The sequence below is a fragment of the Scleropages formosus genome, chromosome 14, assembly GCF_900964775.1.
Source record: "Scleropages formosus chromosome 14, fSclFor1.1, whole genome shotgun sequence".
NCBI classification, from domain to species: Eukaryota; Metazoa; Chordata; class Actinopteri; order Osteoglossiformes; family Osteoglossidae; genus Scleropages; species Scleropages formosus.
The window spans coordinates 15338491-15356938 of record NC_041819.1 but is presented as its reverse complement, the minus strand read 5'-3'; the positions used below and the strand labels follow the sequence as shown (position 1 = coordinate 15356938).

Genomic DNA, 18448 nt, shown 5'->3' with positions numbered 1-18448 from the left:
ATCAGATAAGTGAATTAATATTTAACATTTCCAGGGAAAAGGTCTAGAATGTACAAGCGTTAATGATGTCATGTGCTGGACTACAAGGAGAAAAATGCAGCCTCTGGCTTTTTTAACAGTAAAATTGAATTTGCTGCTAATTTCCTTTAATTACATCTATACATCATGCCATGATTTAGCCTCAGTGGTTAGTGATTCTCATCGAAAATGTGTAAGAACTACATGTGTGTGGGTGTTTTTTTTTTTCCCGTCTACTGTTAAACAGAAATTTTTTGAAGTGCTACAGAAATTTCTGCATGTAAATATCTATGCAGCCACAACATTTTCTCTACATACAATTCTGAGTTTTCTATTTCCCTCAATGTACAAAATAAATAAATAACCTAATGTTGGAAGAAAGAAAACTGTATCAGTGTGTAAATAATTCAGAATGAAATGTTAATGGGCTGCCCTCCCCTGCAGATGCTTAAGCTACGTGGACCACTGTCGGAACCAAAAACAACACCTGTTTCATTTGTTTGGTCAACAAGACAGATAACGTGCTCCTTTTTCTCAGGGAGGCTTTTGCCTTAATCCTCCAAAGTCAAACATCTATTTGCAACACCCTCAAATTCCATTATGATTTCAGTAATAGAATGGAAGTGACGGGGCTCTTATCTGTTTGAAATGTCAAGAATGATAATGGAGTGACCTCGGCCAGAATGCCTAATGTTAGAGACCCACATCCGTCACCGTGTTACAGACTTTCCCCCGACCTTTATTTCGTTTGAAGTATTTCAGTAGTGCCCATTTCTGGTCAAAAAAGTATATTCCAATTTCCCAGGTCAGTGTTGGCCTTTCTTCCCAAAGGTCAGATGCAGAAGTATTGCTAACACAAACATACATTACTAATATCTGAGACTTCTTAATATGAGCAAAAGAACAGTTCCTGTAAAGCAGGCAATAACTGAAGTTTCATTAAAAAAGATTAAATATCATATGTATACATACCTCAATGTATTGTATAATGAAATATCCTATATATAGTTTACACCCCCACACCCCCTAACATATTCTTGTCCATTTTGTGTTAAGAGGGGGAAGTCTGTCTGAGAGTTATATTATTGTACCATTTCTAGCAATATAACTAATCAGAGTGTTGCAGTCAGAATAACTAGGTTCAGTTTCCACTGCTGCTGTAGTACCTTTGAGAAAGGTACTTACCCTGAACTGATGCAGTGAAAATTACCAAGCAGTGCAAAGTTGAAAATAATTGTATGTAGCTTAGTGTACAGACATAACATAATAAAGTGTCAGGTAAGTAAACTGACAATAGTAATAATAATAATAATAATAATAATAATAATAATAATTGACTTGACTGTACAAAAAGCAGTGAGTTATTATTCAGGCCTTTCTGTTTATGTTCTTCTTTCCACAGCTCAGATTGGAATGTATACAAAGGCTCGTTTTATTCCAGCTGATTGGTATTCAGTTTGTCACTAACCCGTGTCTGCATCTGCCTAATGATGGGTTTGCTGTAAAAACTCAGAGAAGAAGACTAAGAAGTCTACCGGTCTGTTTCATATTCACTCAAAGCCAATGTGCAGGATTGTTGTCCATGCTGAAGGGATGGTGAATCTTTACCTTACAGCTAATTTTTGATTTGGTACATATCAGTGAAATGCCAGTGCGGCCTTATCGAGTCAAAATGGCAGGTTAGATGGCACACCAAAACACAGTGTTAAGTACGATCTTTTTACATAACGTCGTCTTTATTTAATGTGAGAAATATAAGAAAAGAAAACTCTATTACACATTTTTGGAGTGAAAATACCATTGTGATACAGTTACTACTTGTAAAAATGTGGTGATGTCAGTGATTGAAGTTTCCTCACCCTTATACTATTTCTAAAGTAATTTATTACTAGTTCTGCTTGATTTTTATAATAGCTATTGAATAAATTTTATGTGAATTATACTACAATATAACTCATAAATAATAAATGTAGATTTTTTTTTCTTTCTCTTCTACTGATGTGTGCTTACGTTCGGACAGAAATGATTTATACTTACTGTGCTCCTTATAGCTTCAGTGGTTTTTACATTCATAGCTACAAATCCACAGCTATAACAAAATAGCATGACATCTATTTAATATTTCCATTGTTATAGGTCATGTTCACTAACTAGTTAGACAAAATCAATTACACCGGGACCCCCTTAGTGAATCTGCCATCACAGTGTTGCATAATGTAGCAGGAAATGGCTAGTTTGTACTGATGCTTTGTGACCTTATTTTGTTGGGGGAGGGGAGGACATATTTCAGCACACATTCTAGCCAAACTCCCAGAGCACTAAAAGTGGTTATTGATTGTATACTTTTATATTAATACAATTATTTTCTGTCATACAGTGCCCCCTAGCTGATATTTAGTTCTCCTGGTGGTTTTGGAAGGTGGTTCTGAGACAAAAGATACAGTTCTATTATTGTTCTGCAGGAATGCAGAACCTCCATATTTCCCCGCGGAGTTTCTGAAAACAGAGAGAACGAGTAATTACTCGGAGGTCGTTATTGACCTGGAAGAGCATAGAACAAAAATAGGAGTCCCTCAACACATAGTTTCCCTCCAAAATATCCCGTAGGCTAAACATTCCTTTGCCTAAAAATCCGAGTGTCGACAAAATCGGACCACAGCGAAGGCAATCCTCGCATGGCAACTCCCGAGCGATATCCGCTCTTGGCCTGCGATGAAGTCCACAACCTGTGTCATGGCGTGCCATCCTGGGGACGTGAATAGGAAAGCCACACAATGGGCGCCCTCAGGAAGCACCGCGGCCGGGCCTTATCGCGGTGCGCACACTAACCGCTGCAGGAATTAGCCTCCCTCACCTTTTATTGTGCTGTCAGGAATACAAATGGCGACCTATCTTGGCGAAGTGGATCCGCTGACGTGATGTATGGGAGACGTAATGGCTAAATTTACACTACTTAAAATGATTTGTTTGCAGGACATAACGCAGGTGTGTGCAGGGAAATTCTGCAAGACCCCAAGTCAAGCACTAAATGTGAAGTGTTAATTATGAAGTTAAACTAAGTGAGATGATGTTGAAAAAAGCGTGGTGCGAAAAAATTCTCAGTTGCGACGTTTTCTGTAGTCGCTATAGAGGAAATTTCTCTGTCCTCATACTTTCTGCTGTCGGTTATAGTCATTTATGCTTTTATCAGACTCTACTGACAATCAGGCTTATCAAACCGTGCTGTCAGTTCAATCCTCTGGTACATTCCCAACTAGGCAGATAGCTTTCTTCACCCATGTGGGTCAGGCTACACTATGTGGGAACGACAGTACCCACCAGAGGACCAGAAGAGGTCTTGCTGCTGCCAATCACCCAACCTGCATTGCAAGACAAGAGGATCATGTACATTGAGGAGATATATCAGCATATAGAGCATATACAAATACAGGTGGAGTATAGCATTCAATCATCATTATACCATAAGGACATGCCACATGAATTATGCTGAAGATCACTACTTTCACCTCTATTTATACACCTGGGTCATTGTTACTCTACTAGTTCAAGTTAAGTACCCTGGTTGGGGTACAACAGCAGGAGTGGGGACTCAGATGTGAACCATAATATTGTAAGGCAACAGAACTGAATGCTACACTACTAACTACCTACTAGCAAATAAAAGCTTTCCTTTATTAGTAAATACTGTAAAACATACTCCTGTATTTCTTTTGCCTTGTATTGCTGGCATTGTTGCTGTAGCACCGATGAGAAGAATGCAAAACCCTGAACTGGCAGCTGTGTCGCACTAATGCTGTGAAGATTAAGTTGTGTATCAGGTGTCATATTAAGACAGGATTAGCTGTGATCCACAAACCTGCTGTGAATTCATGGGCGAATTTTCTGACCACTATAATCTTTTTTTTTTAACAAACAAAATCAAATCATCTCCTAATGTCAGTGGCAAACATTGGTGCTACATGTGTGACAAGGTGGCGTCTGGCTGTTACCTGTATTTGCGCAGTCTCTGTACCCTGGCCAGTATGTGTGGGTTTATTTTGCTCCATTTCTATTAAAATGTTTCTCATAGGTTAAAAGTAGGGTATGAAAACATACAGTTAGGTGGTTATGAATATTGGTTTTCAAGTTTGTTGACAGATAAGAAGAAAAATAACCAAAGATGTGACATTAGCCAAATCTGAATATTAGTCTGTCATATACAGTATATAATAAATATATATATAATATCATGTGTGTATGTATATAAACACACACACACAGTATAGCTGTCTGAGATGCAGATACAGTACAGATATTAGATATTGTATGTCTGAGCTACAGTAAATGGGTATAATTTTGAACTTGTACTTGGCAGATTCTTCTGTGTGAAACTTGTTAATATGTCAGCATCTGTTGGAGACAATGTCAGTCTTGGGCGACAAACGAAAGGTGTCCTCATTTGAGACGACGGGCGGGCAGAATTGCCTGGATAAGCACTGGACTATGGGGGTGGAGGTGGGGGTTGAAGAAGAAAAAACAGAACTGTAAAAATTGTGAGCAATATGGATCGTGCACGGTGTCTTTGTTAGCTGTGAGAAGGTGTCTATTTTTACCAGGGTTTTATGCCATAGCCAGTAGGCTGAAGGCTGCTGTGCTCTAACTGCTCATTCATAATGAATTGCGGGTTGACCGGTGGCGGGGGCAGGGGTGGCGGTGGGATGGGGAGGGTTCATTTCCCTGTCAAGGCCTTGGATTCACTCATGAGGAAATGCTGCTAGATACATGTAGGGTAATGTGCCCCTACTGGGTAGGATGTCCTCCAGAGCGCAGGAGCTTCAATCCCCTGCCCACGTACTACCATTCAGTGGCGTGAAGAGCATGTGCATTGGGGTAAATCTTAACTATCCTTCACGGTCTCTTTTCACAAGCTTTACTGAAATATTAAATAACTTTTCAGTAAATACCATGATTTCTTTTTTTTTCAAATTAAAGAATTTATGTGTTGGAATTACTAATAGCATCCCATGTATAATTAAAACTGTAATTCTATTATTATGTCTTCTGTAAACTCAATATAGCAAGTCATCTTGAGCAAAATTATCAGCTAAATAAATCAATAATCAAATTCTGATACCAATGTGTGCTTTTCTACATATATCACACAGAAAATCTGTGTCTGCCATGCAAGCTGCCATCAAAAGATAAATAGATAAACAGATAGGTTAAAAAAAATAATAATAATCAATTGTTTAACATCTCAGACCCTCCAAGCCTGAGTGCGGACATCTCGGGAAGATCCCAGTCCCACTAAGCGCACGACTCCGAGTGAGTGCCCACTAATATGTTTCTCGGCCCACCGGAGGGGACCTTGGGAGTGCCGTAAAAGCTAAGCACAGCGGGACCAGGGGACTGCTGGCCCCAGCCACTGATGGATGTGAGATTTGCTTATTACCCCAGCGCTGTGAAGAAGCCCCGTCTCTCAGTCCATTAATCCTGCCCCAGCGAGCGCTCCCTGACCATGGGGACGGCCCAGCCTTCTTCGCCACAAAGAGTAATCGCTCCCAGCAATTAGGTCTGATGGCCACGGGGTTCCGTCCCACTCCCTCTCTGTAAAGGACCATATACATCTTCCTTTTTGAACTGATCCCTTCATTGTGCTTTTCCTGAAAATGGCTGGCTGCATACAAAGGCTTTTTTACACTGCGCTGCCTTTGTTAACTCCAAGCAAGATTGCAGGCGTTGAAAGGCCTCCACTGTCAGTCCACATTTTTAAAAAACCTGAAAATAATGAAGAGCATCTGAAATGTTCATATCAGATATGCCTGCAGATTCAGCCAGAGCAACAAGCTGCAAGGTTTTCTATGTTTTGAAAGCACTGTTAATTGCTGGCAGGTGCCAAATACAAAATTCAAATAAGACTTTCAAATAAAGCTTTTTAACTTAACCTATGTTTTTGACAGAAACTTCTAGAACAAACTGCTTTGCTACTGGCTATGGTCTCATAAGCCACCCGGGAGCTTAGTGAGGCTCTGCTTATATACAAAATTTTATCTGCTGTGGTGCAAGAAGAGTTGAGAAAGGTCGTCCCTGTTTTGTACTGAGCTGTAGTTCAGATCGTAAATAACATGGGCGAATCTGCCATAAGTCAATCTGCATCATTCAATAAAATCTTCACACGGCCTTTATTTATGACAGAGTTGACGAGCTTTATTTGAGATAGAGTTGACGAGCTTGCCATCTAAGGCAACATGTCCATTTTATTTATTTTTTGTCTGTCTGTTCTTTATGTCTGTCTGTTTTTATACACCTACACTTTTCTTCATTCATATCTTCACAAGTTTCATTCTTCATTCATGTCTTCAGTAGTTAACCTGATCTATCTACTGTCCCCGTATTATTAATGTGTGCAAGAGGCAATGGAAAATTGCAAAATATTGCTGCACTATGGAAGAATGCACCATAATGTCTGTCTGTCTGTTTGTGTTTTGTTTACTTGTTTGTTTTCTTCATGCCTGAGTTTTCATTATTAATGTCTTCTGAAGTTAAAATAACGTACCTGTACCTACTGTTCTCTGATATTATCGGTATGTGCAGGAGGCAACGAAAAATCACCAAACGTTGCAGGACATTGGAAAAATACATCAGAATAAAATTAAATTCATGAAACAGTTTGATTGCTATGAATTACTTTGTACTTTTTCAAACGTGGAAACATGTATCTATTACTGTTATAATGAATATTATACTATTATATTATAAAAATAGCTGTTATTCGCTTTTTGTCACAAACTGAAGAAAGACATTCCAATTATGGCCTTAGCTATTTTAACGGCCAGTTCATGGATTTTAGATTTTAAATTTTGTAGGGTCTAATGAGGGGGTTAAAAATAGTATCCTTTTCTCTAACAGTCTCTCTTGTCAGTGCGATGGGTTCTAGATGGGAGGATGTACATGTTTATTAGGCCGGACTCTCCCAGCTTCCTCTCCAGGACGTATCATGTGCTCCTTCGGGAGAACTGCGAACATCGTTTAGTGTCGAGTTCCACGAGTTTGTGTCTGAGCAATTGAGGGTATCTTGCATGTCCCCAGATGTTATTATTACAATTTCCTTACGTGTCCTCGGTGTTTTATTTCCTTCACTGAGCATTTCCATTCTGGTAAACACCATCTGTTTGATCACATGTTCGCCAAAGATTTTGTAGAATAGATTTTTGTTTGTTTGTTTCTTTGTTTGTTTGTTTGCATTCTATCTTTTTGTACTTCTTGCTTTCATTGTGATTATGCAGATTACGAGTGAACCTGAACCATTATGATTCCTCGTTTCAGAACTGTCTAAATTAAAAATCATAAAAATCCCACTGGTAACGTGCCACAAAAAATGTGTTATTTTAACTTCATCCATATTTAGTGTGCATAATCATTCATTCCTTTCAGTGTGTCTAGCATTATTAATATCTGCATATGGCTTCCGTTTTATGTTTTATGCTGTACCGTCAACCATACCATGCAGGATCCAAAAGTCCTGACAGGAAAATTCTCCCATAATAGGGATGCTTTCATGCAGGTCTTTTCTGAACGGTTTGACACGTTAAGTGCTAAATCCTGTAATATGTAGCATCCAAGCCTGTCCTCCCTCACATCCCACATTTATTAAACTTTGCATTTTCTTTTTTCCCGGGCTGTTCTTCACGGACTGTGAGGAAATATGGTGCCTGGTCTAGTGAACTAACACATTTCACTCTGCCCGGTGGTTTCCACCAAGGTCCTACTTTGACAGCAGGAACTGGGAGTTTAGAAGGAAGTTCACCATCGTAATGGCTTCATTAGCAGAGTAACGTCGAGCCTATGTTACATTGGAGCCAAAGGAATATTTAAAGATGGAAGTGAGATAATACTGAGTGAGCCTAAAACCACTGTTTAATGAGTATATATTGCATGAGTAGCTGTATAGAGAATGGGTAGAGTACTTATTTCAGATATCATAGTGTAGTTTTATTGAGCAGGCTTCAGACTGGAGAGGGGTTTGTCTGAAATAGAGGTCTTCCGAGACACTCCTTGAATGTTGGGAGGGATTCAGCAGTTCTGAGAGACAGAGGGAGGCCATTCCACCACGCTGGGACCAGAAATGACAACCGTTGGGCTTTAGATCGTCAACCTCTTGTGCGCGGAACCAATAAGCAGCCAGAGGTGGAGGAACATAGCATTCATTTGTATGGTCACAAGAAGTAAATAAGTAATAGGGATTATTAACGTTTTCCAACTGAAAACCATGCTGTGTGCAGACGCAGCGGGCCTGTCAGGGTGGAGTCACAGAGTGTATTGCATTGTTCTAGCCAAGTTCCCTTAGAAAGTTGCTCGAGGCTTGAGGAGATTAATGTGCACAATGCTGCTTGCAGGAGGATTGATGGCTCACAAACAGCGAAATACACTGGTCGAAGACCTCAGCTGGGAACTTACTTCCATCAGAACCTCGATATTTTATTTATTTTTTTATTTATTTTTCTTCCTCACAAATGTGCTACATAATTTATTTGGTGGTTAAAATCTAATACCACCCCACACACATTTCTCTTCCTAGGTGTAGTCAAACATGTGTGTGTTTTTTTTTTTTTTTTCTTTTTTTTTTTTTCTTTTTTTAAGTACAGGACATTTAGTGATCCTGCTGCCACTTCCTCTTGGACCGATTGTTGTATGTGGGATCCCACAGGAAATCTTGCTAATTGACAGTTTGCAAAAGTGCGTCAAGCTCCGCTTCCAGCTAAACAAGCAAAGCTCTAATCCTCATGTCTGTATGCACACTGCTACTTTATGACCGCCAGCAAATGTCAGTTTTATCTCCTGAGGAGGGAGGTGAATTTCCGAAAGTTAATTTGAAGTTTGGGAAGTTGAATGTTTTTGGTCTGCTACAGAGGGCTTGAGCAGTTCATTGTTGTATTTGCATTTTTAGTAATTTTCTAATAAATAACGTGGACCCTTGTATCAGGAATCAAAAGAAAAGAGCGAATCAGGTCAAATAACCATTTTTGTCATTTTTTATTCTTGGCACGTATTTAACCTGCCTTTTTAGCCACCATGATCCTCTGTGCTCACTTTGATCATTTTAAGAAAAAAAAAACTCATATAATCTTTAGTTTATCATAAAGAAGGATAAAAAAGTTGTTTCTGTAGGTAAACCTGAAAGTTATTTTATTATAAGAAATATTATATTTATCACTTGCAATGGATTTCGTCAGTGCTTGACTGGACACGCTGTTATTCTGTTTTACACATGACATTCTCTGATAATAAATAAATAAATAAATAAAAAAATAAATAAAAAAATAAAGAAAAAGGTTATATCCGACTTGATGCTGTCTTCTGTTAGTTACCAACAACCAAGCTAATCCTGACCCCATAGGGACACCATTTTAGATAAGAAGGATTTGGCCAAAATGAAAATGCTTCTAAGAGACACGGCAGACCTGGAGGTGCAAAAGAAAACATGGTGAGCTTGATATGTTTTGGTTTAGCTCAAAAAGGTTTTTTTTTTTTTTTTTTTTTTTTTTGTGCCACAGTACAAGCTAAGTAACACATTTCATGAAATTTCATTAAAAGCCATCAGAAAGTGTCAATGGAAGCAACATTGTCTAACACAATGAAGGCTGACTTATTCTCTCTCATTTCTAGCTTTTAAAATAGTTTTCCTTTTTCCATGAGGGTGCTAATAAATTGGTTCTCTGCTGCTGTCTTACATACCTTTAAATGCAAATCCAAAATTGCAACACCCGATGCAAATGCTGGGTCATCCTGCAACCATAGCTGTTGCCACGTCTCTTTTTCTCCAGTCTTCAGCACCTCGGCTGTGACTCAGTTAAATCAAAATGTGATCACTTCTGGGGGCTGTCACAAGCGTTCAGTATATTCCAGTCCCTCTCTGACTTATCTTTATAATTATTTTATATATGCTTGCACTTCCAGCTCACTGTGCTCACACACTCTGCCTGTCAGAAGCTTTAACTCTATGATTACTTAAAGATATGTCTACCAAAAGTGCCTGTTAAATAAGGCAAAAAAAAAAAAAACTTGTTCAAGAATGTATATGTATTTTCACATTTTCCAAGTATTTTTTGCACATGTAGTTTGCTTCATTGTCTTCCACTCTAACTTTACCTTATATAGTTATATACTTTTATATTTACACATTACAGACAATTAGGCACACAGTACATATACTCATATACTTTGACTTCTTTTCTTTGAAATTCAACACAAAGCACAATTAAAGTACACACACACACACACACACACACACACACACACACACATTTTCAGAACCGCTTGTCCCATACGGGGTCACGGGGAACCGGAGCCTACCCGGTAACACAGGGCGTAAGGCCGAAAGGGGAGGGGGACACACCCAGGACGGGACGCCAGTCCACCACAAGGCACCCTAAGCGGGACTCGAACCCCAGACCCACCGGAGAGCAGAACTGTGGTCCAACCCACTGCGCCACCGCGCCCCCTCCACAATTAAAGTAATTGTTTAAATTATATATATATATATATGTAAAATTTTTCTGTTGGGTAGAGTTTTCAGTCCTCTTTGTCATGCAGAACTGATAACAGTGAGCAAAGCTTAGTAAATTAATAAGAACAACAACTGCATTTCAGCAGACGTATTCCACGTTTTAAATCATTCCTTACTCGGTATTATATAAATAAATGCCAACGTGTTAATACGTTGTAAATCAGCTCCTCAGACACCACGTGTTTTGTACTCTGCTGCAAATGCATTTGCAAACACATGCTTTTAATGCAAAAAAAAATTAAAACCAAAATACCAAACAGGATATAGGTCACTGTTGCCGAAGATCAGAGAAGCTTGAGAAGGAGGAGGGTGAGTTTCCGAAACACATTTACCAAACACCAGAACCCAAGAGATGGCAGCTCTGTTTCTTTAGATTTTCTTAAAGGGCCCTCACAGTTATTTTCTGCAAATTTTTTTCTTTCAGTCCCTTCCCTTCTGTGTCTAGCTGGCCATGTCTGCCTACAGGGGCCACCTTTCCCCTACTGACCACCAACCACATACTGCAATCACCAGGAAATGTAATCCCAGGAAGGTTTGTGTACAGAGTTATCTTTTTTTTCTGTAGAAAGTAGATGAAAATCGTCTAATTCACTTTGCTTTTCAGTCATCCCACTAGTTGTCTGTGGTGTGTTTTTTCCACTTCTCAGCCTACCGAAAGAAATCCATTGTCCCTTTGTGACCTTTGGTATTATTTAGACATGACACGTTCTACTTGGCATCTAAATCTCAGCTCTCCTGCTCTGCACTGGGCCCCTGTTAGCGCTGTTGAATGTGCTGGAATTATTTTGTCTCCGCAGAGACGCTTGTACGAAAGGAGTTTGATGCGCCGTGTCTCAGGGAACAGTCTGCATTCCTTCCCGGCCTTATGGGACACTCTACATTCCTGATCTTTTCGCTGGAAGAACATTTCAGAGAAGTCATGCACCAGTGCTGCGATGACAGTGAGGACACAGCAATTACCCATCATGACCAATTCTGCAGTACTGTCCCCTTAAGAATATGTGCCATGCTCACACTGTGATCCGATCCGAAGAAGAAGAACCCCTGGTTGGTTTTTATTAGAGAGCAAAAGAAAGGGATGCTGGTGGCACTACTGATGTCCTTTGACTGAGACGCATAAGCTGTTTTGGCAAACAACAAAGGCTGCATCTTTAGACAGCAAATCGCAAACTTGTTCTGTTCCATTTCATTCCATGTGACCTTCTATGGTGCATGAACAAAAAAAAAGTGATTTCCATCAGACGTGTCCATGACTTTGAGGCAGTTTCCTCAGGGAACATCTCTACTGGCTGTCAGTGGCTTTGCCTGCCACCACGCAGGATGCCAGGAGAGCTGTTAGCCCAGTTACAAGTGAGTCTCCATCCCGGTCCACTGACAGCTCTGTCCTTTAAAACAAGTCCTCCCTTGAAGGCAGTGATGACCACCGTTTAATGGTGGGTGAATCGGAGCAAGGCTGAATAATAATAGGTGTCTGAGGCTGTCAAAGGCATCCGAAGCCTCGCCAGCATGATCCGTGAGACAAGGGGCAAAATTAATAGGTCCTTTCAGGCACAATCAAAGGAAGGAGGAAATCAAACTGCCTTCGTGTAAAAGCTGCAAGACCTGCCAGGTTCATTTAAATCAGCTGTGATGTATTGGGTTGATGTTTTTTTCTTTCTTTTTTTAATTAGCTAAATGATTAGACACTTCTTCTGTAGATTCTGAACTCTAGCAAAGTGCACATTACAAGGGTCCCCTGAGACTCTGCTCGAAAACAGGGGTTGGCTTCTGATTTCCTCTGCTTTCTGGTTTCCTCTGATCAGCCTTGGCTCACAGTACATTGCCAGGGAACCGTGGCTTTGTACAATAACCTGTATAAACATGTTGAAGCTCTTTGTTGTCTTCAAATCTAACATATTAATTTGTGCTCGGATTAACCTCCATTGAGTTGATCGGGTGTTTATGAGTGTATCATATGTTGACCAATGAAAGGATCAAATGTGTTCATATGTTTCTTGATGGCAACTCTACGGGAAGAGCAACAGGCAGTCGGGCTACATTTGTAATCTCTTTGCTCTCATTCATTCATAATCCATAATCCATTTTCATACTGTAATGTAACTGACCCCCTGTTGACTCTGACAGCAGTCATGCTGAAATAATGGGTCACATCGCCAATCAGGCTCTCCACACAATAGCTCCATTGGCAAGCAGGGGTCTCCATGTTATACCTTCAAATAATACAGTTATGAGCTCCTCCTGCTGCCAGGATATATAGAATCGTGTCATGTTTGATGAGTTTCATCATGAAGATGTGGACCAGTGGCAAGCAGTGCTGATTTCCAAGTGCATTTGTGGCCCACTGAAGAGTTATGTTGTAGAAATAGGAATAGGAATATTATGTAAATTCAAAAAAGGACAAGTTGGTCATTCAGTCGATGACTTCAAGCATCATCAAAAAATGAATATAATGCGCACTGTAGTTTAAATTTAACTTCCGTCACCACATGCTGCTTGTTGAATATTTTGAACTCTGTACCTCTGAGGAGATGATGGTGTTTTCATATATATTAAATTTGTATAATTTATACATATGAATGCATATATATATACACACACACACACACACACACACACACACACACACACACACACGCACAGGTGACTGAGTGTGACTACCTTGCAAAGTACTGGCATCCCGTCCAGGGTGTATCCCCCTCACTCTTGCAAACAATGATTCCCATATGGGCCTCAGGTCACTGCAACCCTGCTAAAGACAAGTGGTTATTGAAAATTGATAGATAGGGAGGGCATTACCAAAACACTCTGATAAAAATATAAAAATATAAAATATTACTGTAAATCTACCTCTACAAAAGCAATTCATTTTGTTAGTAAATAATGCGTGTCAGATCAGACACTTGCAGACAAAGGAAACATATAAAACAGCCTTGAGATGGAACCTGGTAAATTAGAGCCGTTTTATTGGTGGTAGAGAAATGTTGAATACCGCAGGGCCCGACAGTTAAAACACAATATTTACTGCGGAGTGTTTGCCAATCAATCTCTTCCTGACAAACAGAGATAAAAGCATACTAAAGGAAAATTGATAGACTTCCCGTGACCTTTGTGTAACATTTTATACCATTTTATAAAAGTGGATCAATATGTGAGTCACCAGCTGTGATGATGTATCGCAGGGTATCCATTGGTCAGTTTACACCTGAACTACAACTGTAAAGGTTCAACATGCAATATAAAAACTGAACATACAACGGAGCTTTATTGTTACATTACGCTGAGTGTGTGTGTGTGTGTGTGTGTGCATTTATCTATCTTTTTGCGCCCTGAGAATATGTATCATTTCAGAAGTTACAGTAAACATTACTGGCCAAATTACGAGTCCTTTTTTACTTATTTTTTGTTTTATTGCCAAAGTATTCCCCTTTTTGTCTCCAACTTCATGGCTTCAATTTGTATCTACATCTTTCCTGAAAGAAAATCCAATTTATGATCTAAATGTACTTGCACGACAAATAACACAGAACATTGTCTCAGGATTGTCCATATACCGTAGGCAGCTGTAACTTCTAGGTGTTTCAGAAATATTAATAATGCTCTTTGTAAACTTTAATATTGTTTTTTCCTCTCACTAACAACAAAATGCCTCAATTTCACTTTATGTGGGCTATATGGGTTGGGAGTTGTGGGAAACACGAAAACAACCCAGGAGACAGATACCCATGACTTTCATGAATGTTTAAAGAAGGAACATTTATGAATTTTCAATTATTCATGTGTCTTCATGATGTCTAATAATGCTACACATAATTTTCATTCTTTAACACAGTGCAATGACATTGGGAAGCTGTAATATGATTCTTTTATGTTGTGATTTTTTTAATATGATTTCACTGAAACTTCCATGAAGATGCACAGTACATAACTGGTTGTTATTACCGGTCACTTACTGACAGAAATGGCGAGAGAAGAGATGGTCAAGAGCTGAGTAGAGTTCAGGTCGGTCTGGTATGTTGACAAGCAGATTTTACTTATGAGACTTTATGGTCATTGCTAAAGATTATTGATAGCAGTGTTTGATCAACAAAGCTCTCCTAAATGAAATGAAATAGTGCTATAGCTTGTGATGAGTATCTTTTTAACACAATATGCTATGCTTTCATAATGATCTATGCAGGTGAGAAATGGCTGCATAGAATTTTTAGAGGTTGCTATGTCAGTGAGCCCAATTGTCCTGAATCTAATAGCTAAACAAATATTCCGCGCAATTTTTAATAATTTTTTTTTACTTATTGATAGTTTCATACATTTAATTTAATCACTGAATAAGTATATTTAACTTAGCACAAAGGTGTTTTCTTGTGGAATAAAAAAATGTTATAAACTGAATTGTACATGTCAGCTGTAGGTTGTGTACACACGCAGAGTGCTTTACCAGGTTGATTTGCAGTAAATAGCCTTTTTTGGTAGTTGCTCACCCATGTACACTGCAATGAATGATGATGAAAGCAAAGGCAAAGGGCAAGGCTTGAAATGTGTGTATTGGCAAGGGCAGGTGGAAGGACATTTCGATTTACCATGTCAAACATCGCAGTCGTCTAACGGCATAACGACCAAAGAGAAAGAAGCCAAGCTTGGTGAAGTGCTTGGGGAAGCATGTTTAAGTGGGTGGTCAGAAAATGAAGGTCAGTCTCTGTAGAGTTATACACCCAGAGTACTGGAGCTGTTCCGAATGCCTCATTTGTGTGTGTTCTTAAAACAAAATGTTGCCTTTGACAAACAAAACATGTTTTTGATCAGAGAGAGTATTGGCAATGGGTCATAGTTCTTTTCTGAACCTGAAACCTTTCTAATGCGTAGTACATTTGCATACATTTACAGTTATTCATTTAGCAGACACTTTTCTCCAAAGCGACATACATCTCATAGAAAATAGGAAGTATGCAATAAGAAGTAGAAAGTTGAAAGAAGCACAATACCAAGGATATGAAAAAATACACTAATTAATAAATTAATGTGTCAAAGAAACTGCCAAGAAAAACTGACATTTCACCCCATGTTCGATTACTGAGTACCCTGTTTGTACAGCCTGCATGATACAGGGGCACGGTGGGGTATCTGGTGTCTCACAACTGATGAGGTGCTGGTGTGGGGTTCAAGTCAGGACGTGTGGAGTTTGCATGTTTCTTCCCACGTTTTTACTCCACCAGACATGCACGTAAGAAGGCGTTGGCAAACAACTTTCATTCCTTCCTTAGGCCAAATAGCATCATCACTGAGTAACAGTTGCACACGTAGCAATTGTAGAAGTAATTCCCATGAGGCAAATATTCTTTGCCAATTATGTGAAGAGGTAAAAGGTGAAGTGAAGGGCATTAGTGTGAAATACAAGAAATATGGGCATTAAACATATACAAAGCAGAGAAACAGGTGTCCTCTTAAATAGATATGGTATGAGATGGCCATTGTGTGCTGAGCAAACTCAAGGGAGCTGGTTATTTTTATTAAGGACCATCAGGGGTTTAGTAGACTCTGTGGCTGAACGTAGTGAATCATTTGGTGATGTGCGTTTAGAGGAGCGTAATTAGAAGGACTGCAAATATGACATGAAATGCCTTGTTCTATATACGCAGTATCTCTCTGCCAGGTGAAGAATAATTACTAGTGGCTTTGAAAGATGGTTTTAGTAAAATTTGAAGAGCTCACACTCATAAGTCTCAACACTTATGGTTTTAACACATTGCGGAAGGTGTAAGAAACGTCGTGCCACGGGGATCAGAATAACCACAGCCTGCTGAATAACTGGAAGGTAGGACCGCTGGAGGTGACGAGGAGTCATGCACAGGTGAAATGGGAGTGCAAAGAAAGGTAGAAAGCCGATAGAGTGTAAACATTACAAAATGAAAGGGAATTTTAGAATTTTCACTGGCAAAAACAAGATGTGCAGAAACTCTGGGGTTTGCTTATCAATGTGCAGACTGCAGTAGATGGTGATGAATACCAACAAAGTGCAATGCCTGCAATGCAAATCCTTGCAGTGCAACAATTTACCTGGCAAACAGCTGCATGCAGCAAGTGGAAGAGTCGTTATCATAATTTAAGCGTCAGAATGAACAAAAATAACAGGTGATGCTATGAGAGGGTAGAAAAGAATTATATTGTTGAAATGACAAATGTGATTATTTCTGCTAAAGGGGTGAGAATTTTATTTCAGACCAGGGATGTACTCACTTCTTACATACCTTGAAATTCCATTTCTGTTCTTTTTATGATAATAGCAAAGTACAAATTGTTTGTAAAATGTGGGCAACTAAACCCACTGATATCTTAATGATGATCAGATGTCAAATGCTGTAATATACTTACATAAAAAAAAAAAAACAAAACTTTCCAGGGGCTGTGCTTACTTGTATGTATTATAAACAATAATGTGCACATTCTGGAAAATTTCCAAAAATTGCACGTGTTATATGAAGAATACATCAGAGGAAATATTTAAATGCAGTCCTTTTGAAGTGAAACATATTGCAGTGTATGCTTGGACGTAAGGAATTATTATGGCCATTTTTAAAGATGTAAATATGTTTCTCATCCATATGGGGCTGAAGCAACGGCATGGAAAACATAAGGCAATAATGAGGATAGTGCCAGCATCACATCCTGTGAGACAGGATAATAAATCCTGTAGACAGGGGTGAGTGTGACTGGAGTAGACAAGTTGTCTGGCCTCATTCCAGAAAGCCGTTAAAGCAAGAAAGTGGTGTGAGAGAAGACAGGCGGCCAGTGTGGAGCATGACATCTATCTTGTTAGGGACTCACAGTAGTTATACCTGTGTGAATTACCACACTCTGGTCATGTTAATTTGCTGGCTGTTTCATCAGCTTCCTTACACAGAAGGGTTTCTTTAAAATTGTTTGAATGTGATTTATTGATGGAACAATGTTAACAAGTAATTATGGATTTCTGATGGAATGAGTTAACGTTTATGTGGTTTTTTGATAGATAGATAGATAGATAGATCTAGAAACTTTTTTGAGCTCAAAGAAAATTGTATAATGTTACAGCAGAATACATACAATTTGCATGCATCACAAAATTGCTGATGCTTTTCTGTAGCGCAACGTAAAACATTAAGCTGCTTGAAGTGATTTAGTATTTGTGCAGCTGGGTAATTTTTACTGTGTCACTCTAAGTACTTTGCTCAATGATATGCTCAGGAGGTGAGATTCAGACCCAGGTTCTTTGAGTACAAGGCAGCAGCACTATCCACTACACCACCTACCTCTGCCAAATGATTTTTTTTTTTACTTTTTTTATTAAAATTGCAAAGAGATAGTTTTATCAAAACAGAAAAAAAGAAAAAAGAAACAGAAAAAAAAATCTGTTATGGTCTAAAATGTGCTTAAGGCTGTAACTGCTCTCCAAAGCACTTTTATGAAAGAAGCCATGGGCCTTTTCGCTGCTGAGTGCCGACTAAAACAATGCTGTGAAGAACACTAGTTCTAAAGTTTGCTTTATCAAAAGCCTGTGTGAAGCTCACCCTCTGATATCCAAATTGTGTAACGGGCCCCAAGGGCCCAGATATCTGTGTACAAAATGGCATATTTTGTTCTTCTGCAAAAGGCTTTTGGTGTCGTTCATTTCAGCTGAATTCCCCTAACTGTCATGCACTCTGTAGAGAAAACTGAAAGGACATACACACAGTACAGTACAAGCGAACAGCTACTTCTTTCTTTTTTCGTTATTTGAAAATCTGGTTTCGGTTCTACACTATAGCTTTGATAAATTTCTAAAAAAAAAAAATATTTTTCATGTATGACTGAGAAAGGCACAGCTGGTAAAATTCCAAAAAAAAAAAAAAAAAAACTAAACAAAACAAAAAA

General features: G+C 39.0%; 1 protein-coding gene across 1 annotated transcript in view; it reads left to right on the top strand.

Annotated features, from left to right (window-relative positions):
• tenm1 (teneurin transmembrane protein 1) overlaps positions 1-18448 on the top strand; it is a 143943-nt gene that overhangs the window by 24213 nt on the left and 101282 nt on the right. The gene's annotated exons all lie outside the window — the stretch shown is intronic.